The sequence below is a fragment of the Schistocerca piceifrons genome, chromosome 4, assembly GCF_021461385.2.
Source record: "Schistocerca piceifrons isolate TAMUIC-IGC-003096 chromosome 4, iqSchPice1.1, whole genome shotgun sequence".
In the NCBI taxonomy this organism is placed as follows: domain Eukaryota; kingdom Metazoa; phylum Arthropoda; class Insecta; order Orthoptera; family Acrididae; genus Schistocerca; species Schistocerca piceifrons.
Genome location: NC_060141.1, coordinates 122,631,727 through 122,654,289, shown reverse-complemented (window position 1 = coordinate 122,654,289; position 22,563 = coordinate 122,631,727). Strand labels below are relative to the sequence as shown.

Below are 22,563 nucleotides of genomic sequence, written 5' to 3'. Positions count from 1 at the left end.
TAGTGTCAATATATTGATTCGAAGCGTCCGTCGGCAACAGACAGTCGCTGACAGGATGACAGAAGTTACCGTAAACAACGATGGGCAGACCACAGAGCCAAAACTCCCTCAGCAATTCGGTGCTTGACAACTACAGCAGCCAAATCAGTAGCAACAAAGTCCTCGCTATGGGTTATCAAAGTCACTGCACCACCTCTGCTTATCGCAGAGAGATTTTTGCGGGTAAAGGAACATCTCAACTGCACACTAGAAGAATGGAAAAGGCCGCATGGAGTTGTTTTTAGCGTGGGTATAAGTCTGTTATCAGCATACGGGTATATCAAAAACCGTAATAGGCGAAGTATCCCATTTACCAACGAGACGTTGTCGAACTAATGTTATGAGGATATGCGTTTTTCGGTCGTCAGTCTTCTTACTGGTTTGATGCGCCAATCATGCATTCCTTTCCTGAGATGAACAGTTCATCACATAATAACAAAGGTAGCCAACGTTCTTAATCATTTGTTCGATTTATTCCAATATCTAATCTTTCCTGCAGTTTTAACACTCTACTGCTCCCTAAAGTAGCGCTGAAGTTATTCCCTGACGTCTTAACACATGTCCCACCATGTCGTCTCTTCCTCCTAACAATGCCTATCAATGTTTTCCACAAGTTCCTCTCCTCGCCAATTCTGCAGTTAGTCTCCTCATTTCATTATCAAGGCATCTAATTGTCAACATCATGCTATAGCACCGCACATCAAATTTAACTTTCATTATCTTATTGCAATCACACATCTCAAATGCTTCGACTTCCTTCTTTTCCTGTTTTCCCACAGGCCATGATTTGCTTTCGTACAATGCTGTGCTCCAAATGTATATTCTCAGAAATTTGTTCCTCAAATTAAGTTCTATGTTTGATACTAATAGGCTTCTTTTTGCGAGGAATGCTATGTTTGATGTGCTATTCTAATCGCCATACGCTTCTTGCTTCGTCTATCATGTGTAATTTTGTATCCAAGATAACTTTGTGGTCCAGAATTTTGATGTTAAATCTATCGCTTATCTCTTTTCTGCTTTTCTCATTATTTTCGACTTCCTGTGGTTTACTCTCAATCCATATTCTGCACGCATTATACTGTTCTTTCCTTTCAATAGATCCTGTAATTCTTCTCTATCTTCGCTCGGGAAAGCAATAATGTTAACAGCGAGTTTGATCATTGATATTATTTTACCCTGAATTTGAATCCCAGCCCTGAACTTTTACTTTCACCATGTTTGCTCGATGTAAGATTGAACAATAGGAGTGAAAGAATACATCCCTCTCTTACTACTTTTTCCCTCTGAGCACTTTGATCTTGGTATTTATTTTATTTATTTACACGTCAAGTTCCATAGGGCCAAATTGAGGAGTAAATCTCCAATGTCATGGAACGGGGCAGTACATGAAATTACAACATAAAAGTAATAACAGATAAAAATAAATGTTCATGAACCCGAAAAAAGTGAGTCCATAAGTTTAAGTAAACTCAATCAACAATACAACGAGAATCAGCTTAATTTTCCACGGAACTCCTCGACAGACTAGAAGGAGTGACCCATGAAGAAACTCTTCAGTTTCGATTTGAAAGCGCATGGATTACTGCTAAGATTTTTGAATTCGAGTGGTAGCTTATTGAAAGTGGATGCAACAGTATACTGCACACATTTCTGCGGAAGGGTTAATGAAATCCGGTCCAAATGGAGATTTGATTTCTGTCGAGTATTAACTGAGTGAAAGCTGCTTATCCTTGGGAATAAGCTAATATTGTTAACAAGAAATGACAGTAAGGAATATATATATATTGATAAACCAATGTCAAAATACCCAGTCTCGTGATCAGGGGTCGACAAGAGGTTCATGAACTTACACCACTTATTTCCCGAATCGCCCGTTTCTGAGCCAAAAATATTATTTTAGAATGGGAAGAGTTACCTCAAAATACAACATCATACTACCTAAGCGAATGAAAATAAAGTAGACTAATTTTCATGTCGAACGATCACCTACTTCAGATACCGTTCGAATAGTAAAAATGGCAGCATTAAGTCTTTGAACAAGATCCTGAACGTGGGCTTTTGACGACAGCTTACTATCTATCTGAACATCTAGAAATTTGAACTGTTCAGTTTCACTAATCATATGGCCATTCTGTGAAATGAAAACGTCATGTTTTGTTGAATTGTGTGTTAGAAACTGTAAAAACTGAGTCTTACTGTGATTTAGCATCATTTTATTTTCTGCAAGCCATGAACTTAGGTCATGAACTGCACTATTTGAAACCGAGTCAATGTTGCACATAACATACTTTACTACCAAGCTAGTGTCTTCAGGAACCAGAAATAGTTTAGAGTTACCTGTAACACTAGAGGGCGTGTCATTTATGTAAATAAGGAACAGGAGTGGCCACAACACTGACCCCTGGGGCACTGCCCACATGACTGTAACCCACTCAGACCCCACATCACAGCCATTCTCAACATTGTGAATAATGACCTTTTGCTGTCTGTTTCTAAAGTAAGAGGTAAACCAGTTGTGAGCTTCTCCCCGTATTCCATCATGGTCCAACTTCTGGAGCAATGTTTTGTGATTGACACAATAAAATGTCTTAGTTAAATAAAAAAATATGCCTAGTGGTCGGAAAATTCTGTTTAATCCATCCAGTACCTCACAGAGAAAAGGCAATATAGCATTTTCAGTGGTTAAACGACTTCTAAAGCCGAATTGTACATTTGATAGCAAATAGTTTGACATAAAATGATCAATTATCCTTACATACACAGCATTTTCAATAACATTAGCAAAAACTGATGGCATAGAAATAGGTCTAAAATTATCTATGTTATCCCTTTCTCGCTTTTTATAAACCGGCTTTACTACTGAGTACTTAAATCGCTCAGGGAACTGACCATTCCTAAACGAAAAATTACGAATATGGCTAAATACAGGGCTAACTTGTGCAGCACAGTATTTTAATATCCTGCTAGGTACTCCACCATAACCATGAGAGTCCTTAGTCTTCAGTGATTTAATTATTGATTGAATTTCCCTGTTGTCCATATCACACAGAAGTACTTCAGACATCAATCTCGGAAAGGCCTTTACCAAGAATGTTATATGATTTCCTGTAGAAACTAAATTTTTATTTAATTCACCAGCAATGTCCAGAAAATGATTGTTAAATACTGTACATATGTCTGATTTATCAGTAACAGAAACATTTTTACTGCAACTGACTTTATATTGTCGACCTTGTGCTGCTGACCAGACACTTCCTTCACAACTGACCATACGGTTTTAATTTTATCCTGCAAATTAGCTATTCTCTTTGCATACCACATCCTCTTTGCCTTCCTAATAACATTTTTAAGCACCTTTCAGTGCTGTTTGTAATGGGCTACTGTAGCTTGATAGTGACTACTTATAACATTTTGATATAATTCAAATAAACGGTTCAAATGGCTCTAAGCACTGTGGGACTTAACATCTGAGGTCATCAGTCCCCTAGACTTAGAACTACTTAAACCTAACTAACCTTGGGACATCACACACATCCATGCCCAAGGCAGGATTCGAACCTGCGACCGTAGCATCAGCGTGGTTCTTCACTGAAGCGCCTAGAACCGCTCAGCCACAGCAGCCGGCTTGATATAATTCCCGCTTTGTTCTTCATGATATCCCTATCCCACTACTCAGCCACCCGGTCTGCCTATCACTGCTAGTCTGCTAGTACCACGTTTAGAACGTTCTAATGGAAAGTAACTCTCAAAGAGCATGAGAAATGTGTTAAGGAAAGCATTATATTTATCATCTATGTTATCGGCACTATAAACATCCTGCCAATTATAACTATATGTTTACGTAATGTGTATACATAAACATACAGTTATAAATGTCCCCGTTCGTAGTCGCTAATTATAACAATATGTTTACTTTTGTGCTGTAACATATAGCTATAATCAGCGGTGGAAACATATTTGCGAACGCCGACCGTGTGCGGCTGTTTCTTGTTGGATCGTCTGATCAGTCGGAAGTTGCATTGCAGAGGAGAGTAAATGCCTATTCAAAATATAATTATTTTTGGATAGCTCAACATGAATTTCCTAAGGGACCATAGTTTATCATGCATTTACCAGTAGAATATGGCGCGGAGAAAATATTTCGCCGCATGCAACTTCCGTCCGAACTCGACGAAAGAATTCGTGACTGTGAACTCTCTATTTGGCAGAAACATATAGAAAATTAAATAATTTCATGAAGAAGTGAGACATAGATTCTATAGTAAATGAATAGTCCATACACCAGTTCCATTTAACTCTGAATTTATGGCAATTAATAGACGAACTTACACTGCAATGAAGGATTTAACATGGATGACGTTTTGACTGGCACTTCTCGTAATGAAAACAATTCCTTTGACGTTTTCACATACACGTCGCACAATAAATCTACTGCTAGGCACTTTTAGTATTACACATTTACTTTACACTAGAACAATATTAATTTTAACAATAATAATACGGCGGCAAGACATGAGCGTCCGACACAAGTTACAGGAGACAAGAGAAGAATGAGTAACTGTTCATTGAGAATATCTCGTACATAAAAAAAAAATGTGTAAAAGTGTTCTTCTTCTGTCCGTTTTTCGAGCCGCGGTTTTCAAAGACAATAACTCACTGCATCTCTGACGGCGCTTCGACAATAAACAAGTTACGTCACAGGTCGTTCACCTTTTACATTCTCGCAACATTATTTGCTAACTGTAGCTGTTGCCGAGCGACTGCTCGATTAGTGAATGATTTAAAATGATAAGGCACTCACATAATGTTATACACTCTTGTTCCTTTACAAGGTTTAAAAAACTCTCTATTGCTATTGGATTAACTTTCCTACATAGTTTGAAATTAAATGTGACATTTGGTTGAGTACTAAAGCCTTTTAGTGTTAAAATTTGTGCATCATGGTCTAAAAGTCCATTCGCCCTTTTACTAACAGAATGCCCATCTTGTAATGAAGAATGAATAAAAATATTGTCTATGGTTGTGCTACTGTTTCCTTGTGCCCTAGTTGGAAAAAACACTGTCTGGATCACATCATATGAATTCATAGGATCTACCAACATCTTTTTCTTGCACCATCATATACAAAATTTATATTGAAGTCACCACATATAACTAATTTCTGGTACTTCCTACAAACTGAATCAAGAACCCTCTCTAGCTTTAACAGAAATGTTCTGAAGTCAAAGTTATGGGACCTATAAACAACAAGAACTAGAAGTTAAGTTTCACTAAATTCAACTGTCCCTGCACAACATTCAAATATCTGTTCAGTGCAGTGCTGCGATACGTCTATGGACTCAGATGGAATATTATTTTTACGTACATAGCCACTACCTCGCCCCACAAGAAACTCCTTGAAAAACAGCCAGCTAATCTGTATCCTGGTAAAGGAAGCCTCTGAATTGTCAAATTATTTAATTGGTGCTCTGATATGCCAATAATTTCAGAGTTAACATCTGTAGGGAGTTCACTAACTTTATTTCCAATACCACTTATATTTTAATGAAATATGCTAATTCCTTCTCGACTTGAAACATTACATCCTCTGAAGATGAGCCCTTAGTTAGAGGATCTTCCTTTAAGCAGGTATACGTATCAACTGACTTCAATCTAAAAAAGGTGCAGCTATAACACCAACTACTTCAGGAACTTTTCCATGAGTGATCCCACCACCACCACCACCCTCTACACTGTCACCTATAAGCTTTGCCGGCCTCCCCTTCCCATATCTATTGAGGTGCAGGCCATGCCTAGTGAAACACGATTTACTGTTAGACCCAACTGGCACCACTGAGATGCGACCCATGCCCTCTGCCATCAGCGCCCTCCGCAGCCCCTTGTTAACGCGCCTAACAGCCGCATTAAGACAAGGCCGATCATGACGCTAAAACGGTTGCACAAAATGAGCACTAGTGCCACCAGTTTGGGTAGCTATCTTTACTGGGTCACCACCTACATCATACTTCTCATCTTGTAGTGTAACGAGGTACGTTTTGTATAAATGATTTACTTTTGACATATGACCATGTGCAGACTTCGTCACCTACGTCAGTTACAAACACTTCAAAATAATTTAAATTCTTTTAAAAATTATTTCTGAATGGTTCTTGAACGACACTGTAATTAAAACATCATCATTTGAGTCGTATACGCAGAATTACGTCACTCAGTCCAATTGGTTTGCGCAAACTTTTTTTTTTCAATTTAGATGTCGTTTTGTTTCTTCTCAGAAATTATATTAATGCAAGTTATCTGCTTTAATAAATATTAGAACCACATTGAATAAACTTTCAAGACTCACACTCGCGATGAACGTTGTCAAAATTAATAATCTTGTCAAATAAATTAATAATTCATTAACATAATTCTTCATAAATAAATTCTCGGAACACGTATTTAAACTTCTGTAGTATACACTAGTTTATTATCTTCCTACATATGGACGTGAACCTGAGCCTTGACAAGATAGGACTGAACATTTACAACATGATTAAACTTTCTATGACGTCATTGTTGTAGAAACATTACAAATTCTTATTTTTTCAGTTTTTAGAAGCACGACGCAACAACTCGGTTTCAGGATCTTCTGTTGCTCTTTGGCTGTCGACCCGCGACGTATAGTGGCACGGCCGCCTGTATTAGAGGCCGGAGTCGTCAAGCTGACAACGTCGTAGCCTGTGACGTCAGTAGGCCGGCTAGCGTGACCAGCTAGGCCCAGACTGAAGTTTAGATTTCGCCGATTGCAGACCACGTGTCAGATATAAATACGCAATCACTTTCTTTTTTTTGTAGATTTGGTCCCTATAAATAACACAGTAACCTAGAAAAGCTAATTTCTCGCAGTATTACGCCGACTTTATGTCGGAATTACGCATTTTATTCTCGTTTCCTTGCAACGATGAACTTTTAAATAACTCACATGTGCTTCATAGCAGTATATTATGACGTTTCTTACCCGAGATTTGGAGATACAAGTTCAGCAAACAATTTTGTGAGGTGCCTAGTAACATTATTTGCAGACTTGCAATTATTTCAGTGTGTTATTTGAAATGTATTGTCATGTTCCTTCCTATATAAATGACAAACTAATATAAAAGTGTCTGACAGCTGCAACATATCTTTCACACCTTTATATATGAGGGTGGCATAATAATAATAATTTTTAACGAACCTTTTTTTGTGTATTGTTCATTGGTATGTTAGATCTCTTTTAAAATCACAGGTGATACGCAATCTATTTAAATACTTTCACACATCTTTCTGAGTCAGAATGAACTGTGGACCTTGCTGTAGGATTTGCAACAGAAGCATGACTGAAATTTATAGGTGCATTAAAGTTTATTTCATAGTGGCCACCTCCTCCTTGCCAGTACTAATCGGAGCATTTAAGGACTGAGGTTATGGGTAAGAAAGAAATTTTATAATTTTGTGTCAAAAGTTATGTAATGTTTTTAATTTTCTATTAACTCCCTCCTTCTTGGAACATATTAAATGATCATTTTGGAGTTTGATATAATTATTTAACAATATGTTACACATAATGGAAACCAGCTTTTTGTAGATATCAGTAAGTGGCCTTCCACAAAGACATGAATCTGTTACAAATATTTGCAGAGAAACATGTGATTTAACTCCTTGGCCAACCAGATTGAGTAGTAACTGCTTTTGATTTTGACAAGTGAGGAATTTTGTTTCATACTCTTCAGATATTAAAAGCTACATAACTGTATATACAAAAGTGCCAAGTTCCACAACAATATCTGATGGCACAGTCAATCCACTTCGGACAAGGTTATCAAAATATTTATCTGTGGTATGTGTGCCTAAAACAAAATCAGTGCATGTTGTACAACTGAGCAATTGTGTTGTTTTGGGTGCTGCATAACCACAAACATACAGAAGCACAGATTGGTGTTCATCAACAGTTTCATTTCCTATGTAGTTCAAAACACTAACAAACGGATTCTCGTCAACATCTGTAGACATTACATCTGAGATGCTTATGTCATTCATTATTTCTGGAGAAAATTTTACTGGGCCATATTTTACAGACTTTATTCCCAAAACACTCATTATACGCAACTTCTTTTCAGATTCAAATACCTGGGTTACAGAAACGTTATAGTTTCCACCCGATAATTGACGATACCTACTAAACCTTGATTCCAAATTATCAGTTTGTAGTTTTCCCGTGAGAAGACACTGCACACCTACACCACTGAAAGAATATTCAACAACTTCTGAAATAGCAGAAGTACTCTGATACAGTGCCTGATGTGTGTCTGTGGTCAGACAACTGGTAGTGTCCAAAGCCCTCCATCTCTCTAACCAAGCCAAACATTTGTCAAGAAATTCAAGCCTGTCATCAGAAGCACTAGTGAAAGGCAGACACAATTCATTTTGTTTGTGAATTCCCTTTGTACAGTTCTTAACATTAATAATATTCCACCAACGGAGAATGATTTCAACAAAGTGTACAGTTCCTGAAATTTCACCATATTCAGCTTTTAAGCCTGCAAGTGTTGTCTCATTAAAAATATTGCAGACAAGACTGACATTTTGTCTTTCTAAGCTACTGGGATACACTGACTTGTGAGTCAACCGAGGAGCTAATCTCAAAAGCTGGTCGAGTTCCTTTTTGTATAGGTTCTCAATATCTGAAAATTTTGTCATTAGCAGATCATTGGATGTTGAGTCAAAATGGGGAAATTTAAATGTTCTGTCACTGTCCCTCTGGTTCAACCAGTTGTTCCTAATACTTTTTAACAAATGAACTGTGTCAAACATTACAAATACAGGGGAACCACATGACAGAAAGGAATATGGACTGCTGGAATTTTTTACCAATAGTGAAAACATATTCCTATTAATTCTGTTGTTATCAGATATAATGACAACAACAGTCAGACCACATGAGGAAAGAAACTGCAACACATTAAGTGTTAATTTATGGAGATCTGAGCCTGACAACTGTTTGACAGGAACCAAATGAACAACTTTTTTGAGGGTGCCATATAAAGATGATGTGAGAAAGGCAAGCACAGTTCTTGCCTCAGATGGGGCATTATTTTCTGCATATCCATGGAGTTTCCCCCCTTTAAACTGAATACATGGCTTAACATAAATTTCATCCACTTGCAGAATTACAAATTTTTCTCTCTCATCTAATTTATCCACAACAATTTTAAGAAAATGGGCATTTTGTGATTTATTGGTTGGACAAATCTTCAGTGAAAATGTAAGCTGCTGAATGTGTTTCACATGTGGTAAGGTAAGCAATCCACTTGACCGGAGTGCTGCATAGCATGCTGGAGATTGGTTGTAGATGATAAATGCATGCATCATCATATCAACCGAATATGTCCGCTTATTCATTGCCAACAAATCTATCTGTTCCAACAGAAACAAGAGTGTGGCACAGCAATTTGGATTAGCTTCTGAATGTAGAGTAAGTTTCTTTACAATATTCTTTCATTCATTTAAAAGAGAACTAAAGGTGGGTGTGTAGCTATCACAATTGATAACTCTACTCAAAATATTTTCAATTTGTGACCATCTGGTTACTCTAAGTGAGGAAGGTAAAATCCAGCTGAGCTCCTCATGTGACAGAATGAAACCATTCACACACACACTTGAAATGAGTTTGTCATTAATTTCCATACTCGCTTTGACCTGAGGAATGTCTTCAGAAAAATCTATAGTATAAAAGAATATCTTATTCTCTTTAACACTAACACTCCATTTTCCTACACTGTTTATTCTATCCTGGTACTCAGCACACAAACATTGAAAATTTGCAATAATGTCCTCATTTAGCATGGCTTCATTCTTCTCCTCCTCTTCATGGCGTGCACGCTTCCTTCTTATTTCTGGGTCACACCTTCTTGGAGGCTGCACCTTATTTAAATACGATGGTAACACAGGGAATATTTTTGGCACAGCTTCTGGTAAAAGCAATGGCCTTTGACGAGGAAACTCGTGACAGTTCCCATCAGAGTCCTTGTAAATCTCCACTCTTGATACATCACATTCTTCAAAATGTTTAATGCAAACGACACTTCTATTAGATGGAGTCCAGTCCTTTCTGGGGATATTTCTTGTCCACCGTTTTCTGTTTTCCTCTTTAGTAGGGAATCTGAACACTGAGATGCAACCCTCTTCCTTGCTGGGTTTGTAGTTGCTGTTGCAACCAGGAACACAACATTTTTCTGGCATCTGCAAATAGAATGATGCACTAATTGCTAACATCTCAAATCAAAATACTATTATGTAAAAATAGCAAATGAGAATTTGAGTGGACTGGTTTTTTTCTACTGCTCGGATATCACGAAACAGAAGTCTACAAACAGAATCAAATGTGTAGAAATATTCATAATATTAACACAAAATCACTTAGGAGAAGATTCTGATGCTAAACTTATGAATTCAAAACTTTATTTTCAAATTGTATCTAGAATATAGTAGAACTTTTCTTGCATTTGTGTAGACGAAAGTCGTTCACGTAGCACACTTGCACATATGCATGTAAAAACACTACAAACTTCACAGAATTGTATACTTACATTGTGTTATATCTTCAACTGTAGTCACGACTACTTGCTATAAGTCCAGTATAGCGTAATTACACTGTAATTTCGGATAAAACAGACACCTTTAAAGTATGTAAACAACTGCTTCCGTTCGCTACCTTATAGTCACAGCCATGCGGTAGGCCTTAACGTAACGCTGCCACATTTCAGTCCTCCGGCCTCTAATACAGGCGGCCATGATAGTGGCCAGCAACTTTCTCTCTGGTCCCGGCAGCGAAGATGCTGTCTCCGTTCGTTGGGCCGCCCTCTCCGCGTATGAAACATAAAAAATAAATACAAAACTTTAGATAATTCACAACCATTACAAATATTACAAAAATACATAAACAAAACACTAAATTAAACTTTTATTCACCTGCAAACTGGGCTGACACTGGTGGATGGGTGACGCTTCAATTTCGCGTCCCACTACAATCTCTATAAAGGCTGTTCCACCCAATAACACTACCTGATCATCCTTTGTAAAATTCCTACGTAACTCCCCTATGCTGTCAGTCACTTGAGCCAACCCTGCACTAGGCTTCACAACGCTGGTGACCAGGTAATCACACCCCAACACTTTCTGCAACTACTTGCCCACAAATGTACCTAGCAGCAGAACCTTTAAATTTTTTCCTCTTGATTCTGACACACATTCTACTTTTTTCGCCTTTAGCTACAGCTTACACTTATTTCCCTGAGAATTTCAAACAACTTGAGTATTTTATGTTGTCGAATGCTTTTTGTGATTTGCAAATGCTATGAACTTCTCTCGTTTCTTCCTTAGGTCTTTCTTTCATTATCAAGTGCAGTATCAGAGATGTCTCTCTGCTGCCTCACCTTCCCTAATGCTAAACTGATCGTCATCTAAAGGCTCCTGAATTTTCTTTTTATTTCCTGTCAGCAATTTTGATGCACCAGATATTAAGGTGACTGGAGATAGTTGTTTCTCTTACCTCTCTTTGCTGTCTTCGAGACTGTCTGGATGATATTTTCCTGAAAGTCTGATAATATGTCTCTAGACTCAAAGATTCTACAAACCAACTTGAGTAGTTGGTTGCTATATCCCCCAATGATTTTAGAAATTCTCATTTGGGATCAAATGAAGTATGACAAACTTCTGGTCACGTACCTCATCAGCTTACTGAGTATTCAGTATCTGATCACAAGCAAACTTTTGTCTGGTACTCTGTAGCCAACCTGCTCCTCCAGCAAATTAGTTCATCACCCATTCTTCTCGATTTGTATCAGAATAGCTTGAAAAACGCTCCATAGACATGAGTGATCCTCTGGACAGTACACGACTGTGATTCATCGCTGAACACAGTGCGATACCATTCATCAACAGTCCATGCTTCCCACTCGTGGGACCACTCAAAATACAGACATTTGTGTTGTAATGTTAACAGCAGCCTACCCATGGGCCGGTAATTCCCCAGTCCACCTGTTGCCAATATCTGACCAATGATGGGATGACAGAATATTGCAGGATGGCAAGGACAGAGGTCAAGGTATTATGTCATAGTCGGTGCACGACATGGCGACTATCCCTTATGGTTTTCAGACATGGTCGACCTGTAATTTGACAACGAGTATGCCTGCTCTCACTTTCCCATACAGTCCAACATTGGGCCACTGTCACATCATAATGCCCCACAAATATGGATGTTGTACGATTCGACCAGCCAGTCAAATGGAGACCCACAATGAGGCCCCTTCCAACCTCATCAGACCCTGATAATGCTGTCTCACATGAGTACATGTCATATCCCTGTCCTTCACTCAACATCCGTTCACGCCCTTGATATACCATTTGGGCCTAGTAACAACACTAAAAGTGAACGACGCTGATGTACTACAGTGGACATTCTGCCTGTACAGAGAATTGCAACTCTTATCCCTTACATATCTGGCGATGGTGTGTAAGTGTACATAGTCACAATGACATCCGATTGACATCCGACGATGCCTGCTGGGTGCTTCACTTTTTTTATTAGATTGTGTATATTATGGAAACAGCTATACTGATCTCATCTGATGTACACATCATGTATTCCACAATTCCAGTCGAGGAAACATGTAGGTAATAGAAAAAGACCTAGATGCTTACAATCTATTATCACAGGAACACATCTCCAAATTAAACTAACTTCTACACCCTATTACAGACCAAACCTACTTTCAGTTTAACGAAGAATACCACTTGCAGGAAGGAATGGTGATGGGATCTCCTGTTCATGGAAGTTAGCAAATATCCTCATGAACAATATAGACGTAAGATTGCTTCAAACAACTGTACCAGAAAAATACAACCTACCATACTGGTGTAGATACATGGACGACATTGCCTGCTTGGCAGATGCTCTGGAAACGAAGAGAGACTAACTACACAGAAGGATAAACACATAAAAAACATAAAGTTCACTTCATAGGAATAACAGTTGACACAAATAAACGTCTTAAATACAACTGTCACAAAAAGAAAATAGCCAACAGTCATTTAACATTTACAGGAATATCCCCACAACGCTAAGAGTACTACACCAATCTTCAAACCACCAACAGTCTCAAACACAACAAGCTCTCAGATACATTCTCCTCAGGTTAAACACAGTATCAGTAAGCCGGAAAAAAATAATAGCTCAAACAGCAAAAAACAATGAATGACAAGAATCTCTAATCGCAAAACTGAATGATAAAATTCCAAAAGGCATAAAAATAAAACAAATAAAGCAAAACACCATACAAATTCAAGGACCCACAACACTCACCCAAGCACATATACCAACAGCAAGACTACTGCCCGGAAAGGACACAACACTGAAGACAAGCTCGTATGTGCTCACATATGGAAACAAACTGGAACACACAACGGCAAAATCCTACAGAAACAAGGAATACAACTAGCCTACCAACGTAATAACTTCATACAAAACTGCTTAAAAAGGAATGATGACACTTACATATATAAAAAAAATCAGGCATTTACCAATTTCAGGGTAACAGCTGTGATATTTGCTACTCAAAACAGCCCAACAGAACGTTTGAAATCAGACATAAAGAGGATGAAAGAGTATGGAAGTATGGCACCAGCCGTTTAAAACTGGTAGAGTACCGCAGACAAAGAAACCTTCACCCCATCACAATAGAAATAGAAATTAGAATCACCAGATTCACTAACAAACAACATGTCCTAATACTACAAGACAGTTTCCAAACTAAAAAGGCAGTCAGAGAAAAGAAGCACATACTAAAAGACCAAACAAACTTCAGAAACCTAACATTAGCTGAGCTTATAAAACATTAGTAAGTAAATTATGACACCCCTATAACCAAGACAAAAACATTATCACGTAAAGCATACAGCATACCCACTTACAATCACACAATTTAGGACATACAATACCCCTCCAAATAAAAATTCACTCACTCGCATAGGCAAGTTAAGACATAACACCCCACACCATTGAACGCTATATGAGACAGAATGTATTCTGGTTTTCATCTTGCGTAAATCCACATTCGTTTCGTGAATTTAGTTGTGATCGCCACAGAAAAAGACGATCGTATTAGTGTGATTACAACAAAGTAGATGAAGTGAATGTAACTTACAAAACACGAAAACGAAAATACGTTATTCCTCCATAAATTGCAGTGTACTATAAATCGAGCACCTGAGTGTAGAAGGACTTAAGGGATGAAGTAGGAGCTAAAAAACACGACTAATAATGGTAATTTAAAACATGAAGACTGTTTCATAATATTCATTTAACACACGAGAACTGTTTATGATGTCACAGAACAGATATGTAAAAAAAAAAGAAAAAGAAACACTTTGTAATGACAACTGAAAATGCTTTAAAATAAAGCGAGACGCGTGTAGCGGGACTTTGAATTTCGCCGCGCTACACTCGTTCCCTCAGATAAAAATTATACCATCGCAGCGGTATGAGAGTTCGACGGCAAAGAAAATACTAAAATTGTAACTCTGTTTTGTTTTTTTATCCGTTTCATTATTGTCTCCCGAGAGGGGAAGCTTAATGCAGACGTGATCTGATTAAGACGAAAAAACTTATTAATGTGTAGACATTGTGGAAGTTGTTATGAAATTCGGAGGATGGAGAAAAGCAACTAAAATAAATTGCATTTAATATCAAGACGGTTTTGGATACATTAGAAATTCCTGGACAATGAAACTTATTGCAAGAATTCGGAGCACACTTTTCACGCAGAATTGAAGGAGATTTTTGAAGACCTGGACGCCACACGAAAGAAGACATGTTAATCTGGTAAAGGATGAACTCTTATCTACGCCATTTCCCCCTGTCAGTTACATTTTGTTATTCTCTGTTCTTTTTCAATAATTTTTGTAGTGGAAATTGGTTTAACTTTTGCTCAAAAACGCCACAAGGACCACCCCAACAATAGCTTTTCCGAATCACGAAGTCCGATAGCTTTTCTGTAATACGAAGTCCGATTTGCTTTTCATTCTTTCCCTTTGTCACGGTCATTTACGATTTTAAAACCCCCTTTTATTCCCCATTTCTTCCCACATTTTCAACCTTTTCCTTTTCTTTTCTTCTCTTTTTTTCTTTTTTTATTAACCACTACACGCGTCTGGTGTAACGGAATGTTTGTTATAGGCACATAACGTACAATACATCCCATGCTACTTGTACATCCCATATTATTTGTTAAACTGCGACTTCGGAAGAGAGGCACCAAAAAACCAAAATAGAGAACAAGTGTTCTACGTATTACCGGTAACTTAACATTCTCGGGCAGGAAGGTAGCCAGGGAGTTACTTTTGACAATAATTAGACTCCTTAAATTTATTTACTGGTACTTCTGCTGTTACCACAACTTTATTTATTTATCGTATGACGATACAGAGCTTGGATCAAATACATAATTTTAAGAATATACAGTGTAAGAAATGACAAGCAAAATACAGGTACAGAATCAAATGTCCAAAGTATTATACTAAATTATGTGCGCATTACACAAGTTCTTAGATTTCTAAGTCCAGTCTGTTGATCCAGTTGAGCCCTTTAGGTGATGCATGGAGGATGTCATTTATTGATCCCCCGAAGGCTCGTTTCGGGCATTCATCAACAATGTGATTTATTGTTTGCAGGGCATCTCCACAGTCACAATCTGGAGATGTTGCCCAGCCTCATTTGTGCTTTAGATATCCGAAGTTCCTTTGTCCTGTTCGGATGCGATTGATGGTTCTCCACTGGCGTCTGGGGAGTGTGAAACCTGGAACTCGCATGGAAGGCTTTTCAACCAGATGAACACTGACGATTCTTCCCATTGACTTCTCCATACTTCGTTGAAGTTAAAGGCGGAGGCTTCAAGATGTTGTGCAGTTCGCCAAGGTGGTTTTCTTGACCTCAGACGCTGATGTTCTGCTATTAATATATCGCTGTGCACTGGTAGCTGGGGGTTCTTCTGAGTGTTTGTCCAGATCTTCAGGAGAGCATCTGATCTTCGCAGAGCTGGAGATTAGGTGTTACTTAAAACTGGTAGCCATGCAGTTTGAGTGCTACGTATGCAGCCTGTGATAAGTCGCATTGTCTGGTTGAGTTGCACATCTATCTTGCTACAGTGAGCACTGTTCACGCAAGTTGGACAACAGTATTCAGCGACAGAGTATGATGGTGCCAAAGCTGTTGATCTTAGGGTTTGAGCACTGCAACCACAGGAGGCTCCAGCAAGCTTCTGAATGACATTATTACGGGTCTTCAGTTTTGCGGCCACGTTAGAGATGTTGTCGGAAAGTTGGGGACTTACCGAGTGTTATTCCGAGGTACTTCGGTGCGCTGCAATACTGCGAAGTTTGTCTCCGGAGTTTAAATTCCGGTTTATAGTCAGAGTGTCTGTTACGCAGGTGGAATGCTGAAGTAACAATTTTCTGATGGTTTAGGCGGAGGCACCATTTCCTGAAGTATGTGTCCAAGTTACCCGCGTCCGTGACATACCCTAAGACACACGTGCCTCCTGGGTGGTGCTAAATGAGTAACAACCACAGGATGAGACCGAACTGCCCGAAAAGGCCTCCGGTCATAGAATGCAGAGCAAATAACCAAAAAGTGCTTCTCAGGACGCACAAGGTCGTAGAACTGGACCATCTATTCGCATATGCCAACTTAACATCGAAGGAATAAGCAGATTACCACAAATGTTCTTTTGTTTGTGAGCAAACTTTCCTAACATAGCCACCACCCACTCTCTAGTTTAACAGTGATACTCACATTATTTATGGCCAGCTCAGTTTTTATCGCCTGTTACATTTTTTTGCGATCATCAAATACTATCTATTGCCAACACCATGTCAGCTACATGCACCCGTAGCGGAAGTCCAAACGGACGCTAGTATGTACGTTTGTTTTCGACATGGAGTTTGCATGTTCGAATTATTGTGAGAGAACGAATCTTCATATCGAAACACAGAAGACAAGTTACAGGCTTTTCACTACGAAATTTTACATCAACATCCTGGGTTAAATGACAAACAACTTAGAGTGCCATGTAATGAGAATCTATTAACCTGTTTATCGTGGCTTTCACGTTTGACGCTCTGGTGTGTTAAGCTCAACGCCACCTCTATCGCATTTCAGAGGAATACACTAGGTGCTTGTGCAGCGATAATCGTTGGTTTTGATCAGTAATTAATGCACGTAAACAGATGGAAAGTGAAGTGTTTCGCCATGAAGAACCTGTCTATATTTGTGAAAGTTTGTGGGAACGTATGTCACATAACTGGCATTAAATGATTCGACTTTTTTCCCATTCGGAACTGATATCCCTTAACTACAGCGGTATCAGATACGACCGCGAATACACTTGTATTCATTGTGGCGTGGAAGTAGACAATCTCTGAACGCCGTCATGAGGAATCTCCCGCCATGTCTAAAATATATGCCGTGTCACTTCTTGAAGATGACTCATTGCAAGTTGTTATGAAATTATAAGTCTTTCCATCACACCTAATACATGGTTTATGGGCGATAAATTAGGATATCGGCTGACGAGGCAAGGACCCGAAAATTTCTCAAGGCATTTCTAGTGTGATCCGTAATGTGAGGAGTTACGTTTCTTTCTAGAATGTGCTATTTGGTACCCTGATCATGATGGATATGACAGCAGGATTTACCATTCTTGCCACGCACTGACAAGATTTCAGTTGTCCTTGAACATTTAGAAAATCAGTCTTGTAGTCATATCCTTAGCTGTCCACACCATCTCAGGTGAAGGACAGTTATACATATCGAGAACCGCTGCTTTCTATGACTTTTCACCAGCTCGTCTACGGACAGACTGGCATCGATCTGACCGCCGCAGACAGAAGTAAGATTCATCGCTGAACACCACAGAATGTCAGTCACTGTCCTAGTTGACTCTTACATCGAATTAAAGTCTCATTTCTCTACAATAAGGTGTCAGTGGTAAACGACGAATGGTGGCACTAGATCACAAACCAGATACTAGTAATCTGTTCCCGGATGAAAACTTCTATCACCCGTCTACTTGTCAGAGCCAATCAAACAAACATACCATCTTATTTTCGATCATCAGTCTTCAAACGGATAGTGCAGCAGTGTACCGTGGATCTCTAGAGGAGCGAAGCGTTCCTCGTGATTGGAAAAAAGTACAGGTCACTCTCGTTTACAACAAGAGTCGTCGAACAGACGCATAAAACTATAGGCCTACGCCTCTGATGTCGTTCTGTTGTAGAATTTTGGAGTATGTTTTATGCTTGTGTATTATGACATATCTGGAGACCAAAACTCTCTTTTGTAGGAACGAATATGGGCCCAGAAAACAACGATATTGTGAAACCCAACTCGCTCAGTTCTTCCACGAGACCAAGAAAGCATTAGATACAGGCACCCAGGTACATGCCATGTTCCTTGATTTCTGGAGAACATTCGATATGGTTCTGCAGTACTGCCTGATGAACAAAATACGAGCGTACGGAGTATCAGGTCAGCTGTGTGACTGGACTGCACTGTTTCAAGTAAATAGATCACAGCGCGTTATGCCGAACGAAGATCAGTTTTCAGAGGTAAAGGTAACTTATGGTATGCCCAAGTGGATTGCTATAGCACCGTTACTTTTGATAATAAATACAAATAGGCTAATAAATGACGTAGGAAATTCCATGAGGCTTTTCGCGGATGACGCCGTATATACAGACAAGTCGCGACGCTAGAAAATTGTAATGAAATGCAGGAAGACGTGCAGAGGAACGCCGCTTGGTACAGGGTATGGCAATTTATCCTCCACATTAGCAAATGTAACGAAATGCGAAGACATTGACAGGAATACTCTGTGGTTCCTGATGGTACAGTTCCAGAACAGTCACTGTAATCTGTTACGTATATAATATTTGTAGGAATTCGGGTATGAAATCACTTAAACTGGAATGCCTGCATAAAATTAACTGCGAGTAAGGTAGATGTCAGAATTAAAGGCATTGAAAAAAACCTCAGAAAATATAAAACATCGACAAAGGAAGTAACTTATAAACGCTCATTCGATCAATATTCGAATATCGCCCATCAGTAAGGGATCCTTACCAAATAGGACTGATAGAGGAAATACAGAAGACCCAAAGAAGAGCAGCACGTCATGTTGCTAGTTCATTTCGTGAAAGAAAAAGCGTGACGGAGACGCTCGGCCAATTCCAGTGGCAGACACTGCAAGAGAGGCATTCTGCATCACAGTTGTCTACTGTTAAAGTTCGAGTGTGTACATTCCTAGAAGATTGCCAGCACGATGCCTTTGAAAGGGCATGGTTGACTCCCCCCCCCCTTTCATGAAACAGTTCGAGTTTGTGCTTCGTCTCTAGTGATCTCGACGTCTACAGGACAATAAAGCCTCTCTTCCTTTCCTCTCCCTAGAAGAACGAATAAATTGCTTCCTCCAGTGTATATCTCGTGGCAAGACCATCAAGATTAAAGTAGAGAGATTGGAGCCCACACAGTGGTTTACCAGTAATCGTTATTCCCACGAATGAGGGAAATGACACTAGTACACAACGTACCTTCCGCAACACACCATAAAGTGGCTTGTGAAATATAGATATAGATGTATATGAAAATTGTGGGACAGGAGCTAGAAAATATATGTGAATGAATGAACAACACCGAAAGCTGCGTGTCGGTATGTATTATTTACTAGACTTTTCCACACAGCTTTGCCCTTGTAAGTGCACGTCTCATACATCCAACACACCTCCTCCTCCCCACTCTCTGAGTCCACACTTTCCTTCCTCTATCTGTCCATCTCATCCTATCTCCTCTATCTGTCTAGCTCTTCCTCTCATCTCTCTCTTCCTCTTTATCTGTCCCTCCCCTTCCCCCTGATGATATCCTTCTCCCCTTTCTCTTTCCATCTCTGCCTCTCTCGCTTCCTTTTCCATTTGCCCACTCCCTTCTACAGTTTCCAAATGCCTCATGAGTCTCACCCTCCTCCTCTCTCTCTGTCCATTTCCTCTTCACCCTTATTGTGTACATCCCATCTGCTGTCCCCAGCCATGCTCATTGACATGTGTAGCCCCTGCAATACAGTTCAATAAAGAAGGCCGATACTACTACTGCAGCATACCTGCCACACAGGCAGTCTATACATAAGGGACTTAAAAATCATTTATTTACCCCTGACATATAGGCCGCCATGTAAAGCAAGTCGTAAAAGTAAGTAAATCCCACTCTAACTCAACACAAATGTCATCTAGGGCTGCCTACATGTCAGGATACAGAAAACTATTTCTTGCTCCTGATGTGTGGGCTGCCCTGCGAAGCAGATTGATTTGGCAGCCTGATAGTGTTTCCATGGTACATGCCCATCGCTAGTGGCTCGAAAAAGAAGTTTTTGCCTGTATCTGCACCCCAGCGGGAGATCTAGAAGTTATAAGTCTCCATAGTGCCGATACTCATGAGCCAGTTGCTTCTGTGACAAATATGACTGAAATCCTGGAATATACTACATGCTGTTATGTATATACGTAACAAATTTAATTTTCAGTTTCAGCGGTACACTCCATTGTTTTCAGGTCGTGGTATGCCAAATGGCGGTCGTAAAACTAATAGCAATCAACATCAAAGAAAGATCGGTGTCTACGAATTTCCTTATGTGTGGTGTGTCTAGTACGAACCATGCACACTTGAGAAGGTTTGCGGATCCAATGTTTCCTGTCATTTTATGATGTTGACTATCATTGGTTTTTATACTGGATTGAAGACTCTCTTGCAGACAGAACTCAGCACATCACTATTAACAGAACAAAATCGACGGATGTAAAGGCAATTTCTGGAGTACCTCAAGGAATTGTGATAGGACTGTTACTGTTTGCAATATATGTAAAGGATTTAATAGAAAGCGTCATATGCTCTTTAAGGCTGTTCACAGATGATACGGTTGTTTATAACAAAGTAGCAACGCCAGAAGGTAGTAATGATTTGCAGAATGACCTCCGGAGAATTGATGAATGGTGCGGGCTCTAGCAGTTAACCCTGAATGTAAATAAATGTAACATATTATGCACACATAGGAAAGGAAATCCACTACTGTACAGCTACACTGTTGATGACTAACCTCTGGAAAAAGTATCTACCGTAAATGTCTAGAAGTAACTTTCCAGAGTGACCTTAAGTGAAGTGACTACATAAAACAAATAGTGGGAAAAGCAGATACCACACTCAGATTCATAGAGAGAATCTTAAAGAAATGTAACTCATCCATGAAGGAACGCTTTAAGATGCTAGTTCGACCAATTGTTGAGTATTGTTCATCTATCTGGGATCCCTAACAGGTAGGACTGATAGAAGAGATAGAGAAGATCCTAAAAAGAGTGGCGCGTTTCGCCATTGGATCATTTAGCCAGCGCGAGAGTGTTACGGAGATGTTGACAAACTCCGTTGGCAGACAACAGAGGCGTTGAGTATCATGGAAATATTTGCTATTGAAATTTCGAGAGCACTTTCGGGGAAAAGTTGGCCAACACGTTACTTTCCCCCCACCCCTCCCCCGACATATGTCTCGCGTAAAGACCTCGAGGAGAAAATTCGAGAAATTAGAGCCAATACAGAGACTAAAGGTGTCAGGGGTAAAATACAGGGAGCGAAAGGCTATTTACAATTTGTACAGAAACCAGATGGCAGTTATAAGAGTCGAGGGACATGAAAGGGAAGCAGTGGTTGGGAAGGGAGTAAGACAGGGTTGTAGCCTCTCCCCGATGTTGTTCAATCTGTATATTGAGCAAGCAGTAAAGGAAACAAAAGAAAAATTCGGAGTAGGTATTAAAATTCATGGAGAAGAAATAAAAACTTTGAGGTTCGCCGATGACATTGTAATTCTGTCAGAGACAGCAAAGGACTTGGAAGAGCAGTTGAATGGAATGGACAGTGTCTTGAAAGGAGGATATAAGATGAACATCAACAAAAGCAAAACAAGGATAATGGAATGTAGTCTAATTAAGTCGGGTGATGCTGAGGGAATTAGATTAGGAAATGAGGCACTTAAAGTAGTAAAGGAGTTTTGCTATTTGGGGAGCAAAATAACTGATGATGGTCGAAGTAGAGAGGATATAAAATGTAGGCTGGCAATGGCAAGGAAAGCGTTTCTGAAGAAGAGAAATTTGTTAACATCCAGTATAGATTTAAGTGTCAGGAAGTCATTTCTGAAAGTATTCGTATGGAGTGTAGCCATGTATGGAAGTGAAACATGGACGATAAATAGTTTGGACAAGAAGAGAATAGAAGCTTTCGAAATGTGGTGCTACAGAAGAATGCTGAAGATTAGATGGGTAGATCACATAACTAATGAGGAAGTATTGAATAGGATTGGGGAGAAGAGAAGTTTGTGGCACAACTTGACCAGAAGAAGGGATCGGTTGGCAGGACAT

General features: G+C 39.3%; 1 protein-coding gene across 1 annotated transcript in view; it reads left to right on the top strand.

Annotated features, from left to right (window-relative positions):
• Positions 1-22,563, top strand: part of LOC124795650 (odorant receptor 4-like) — a 92,241-nt gene that overhangs the window by 25,678 nt on the left and 44,000 nt on the right. The gene's annotated exons all lie outside the window — the stretch shown is intronic.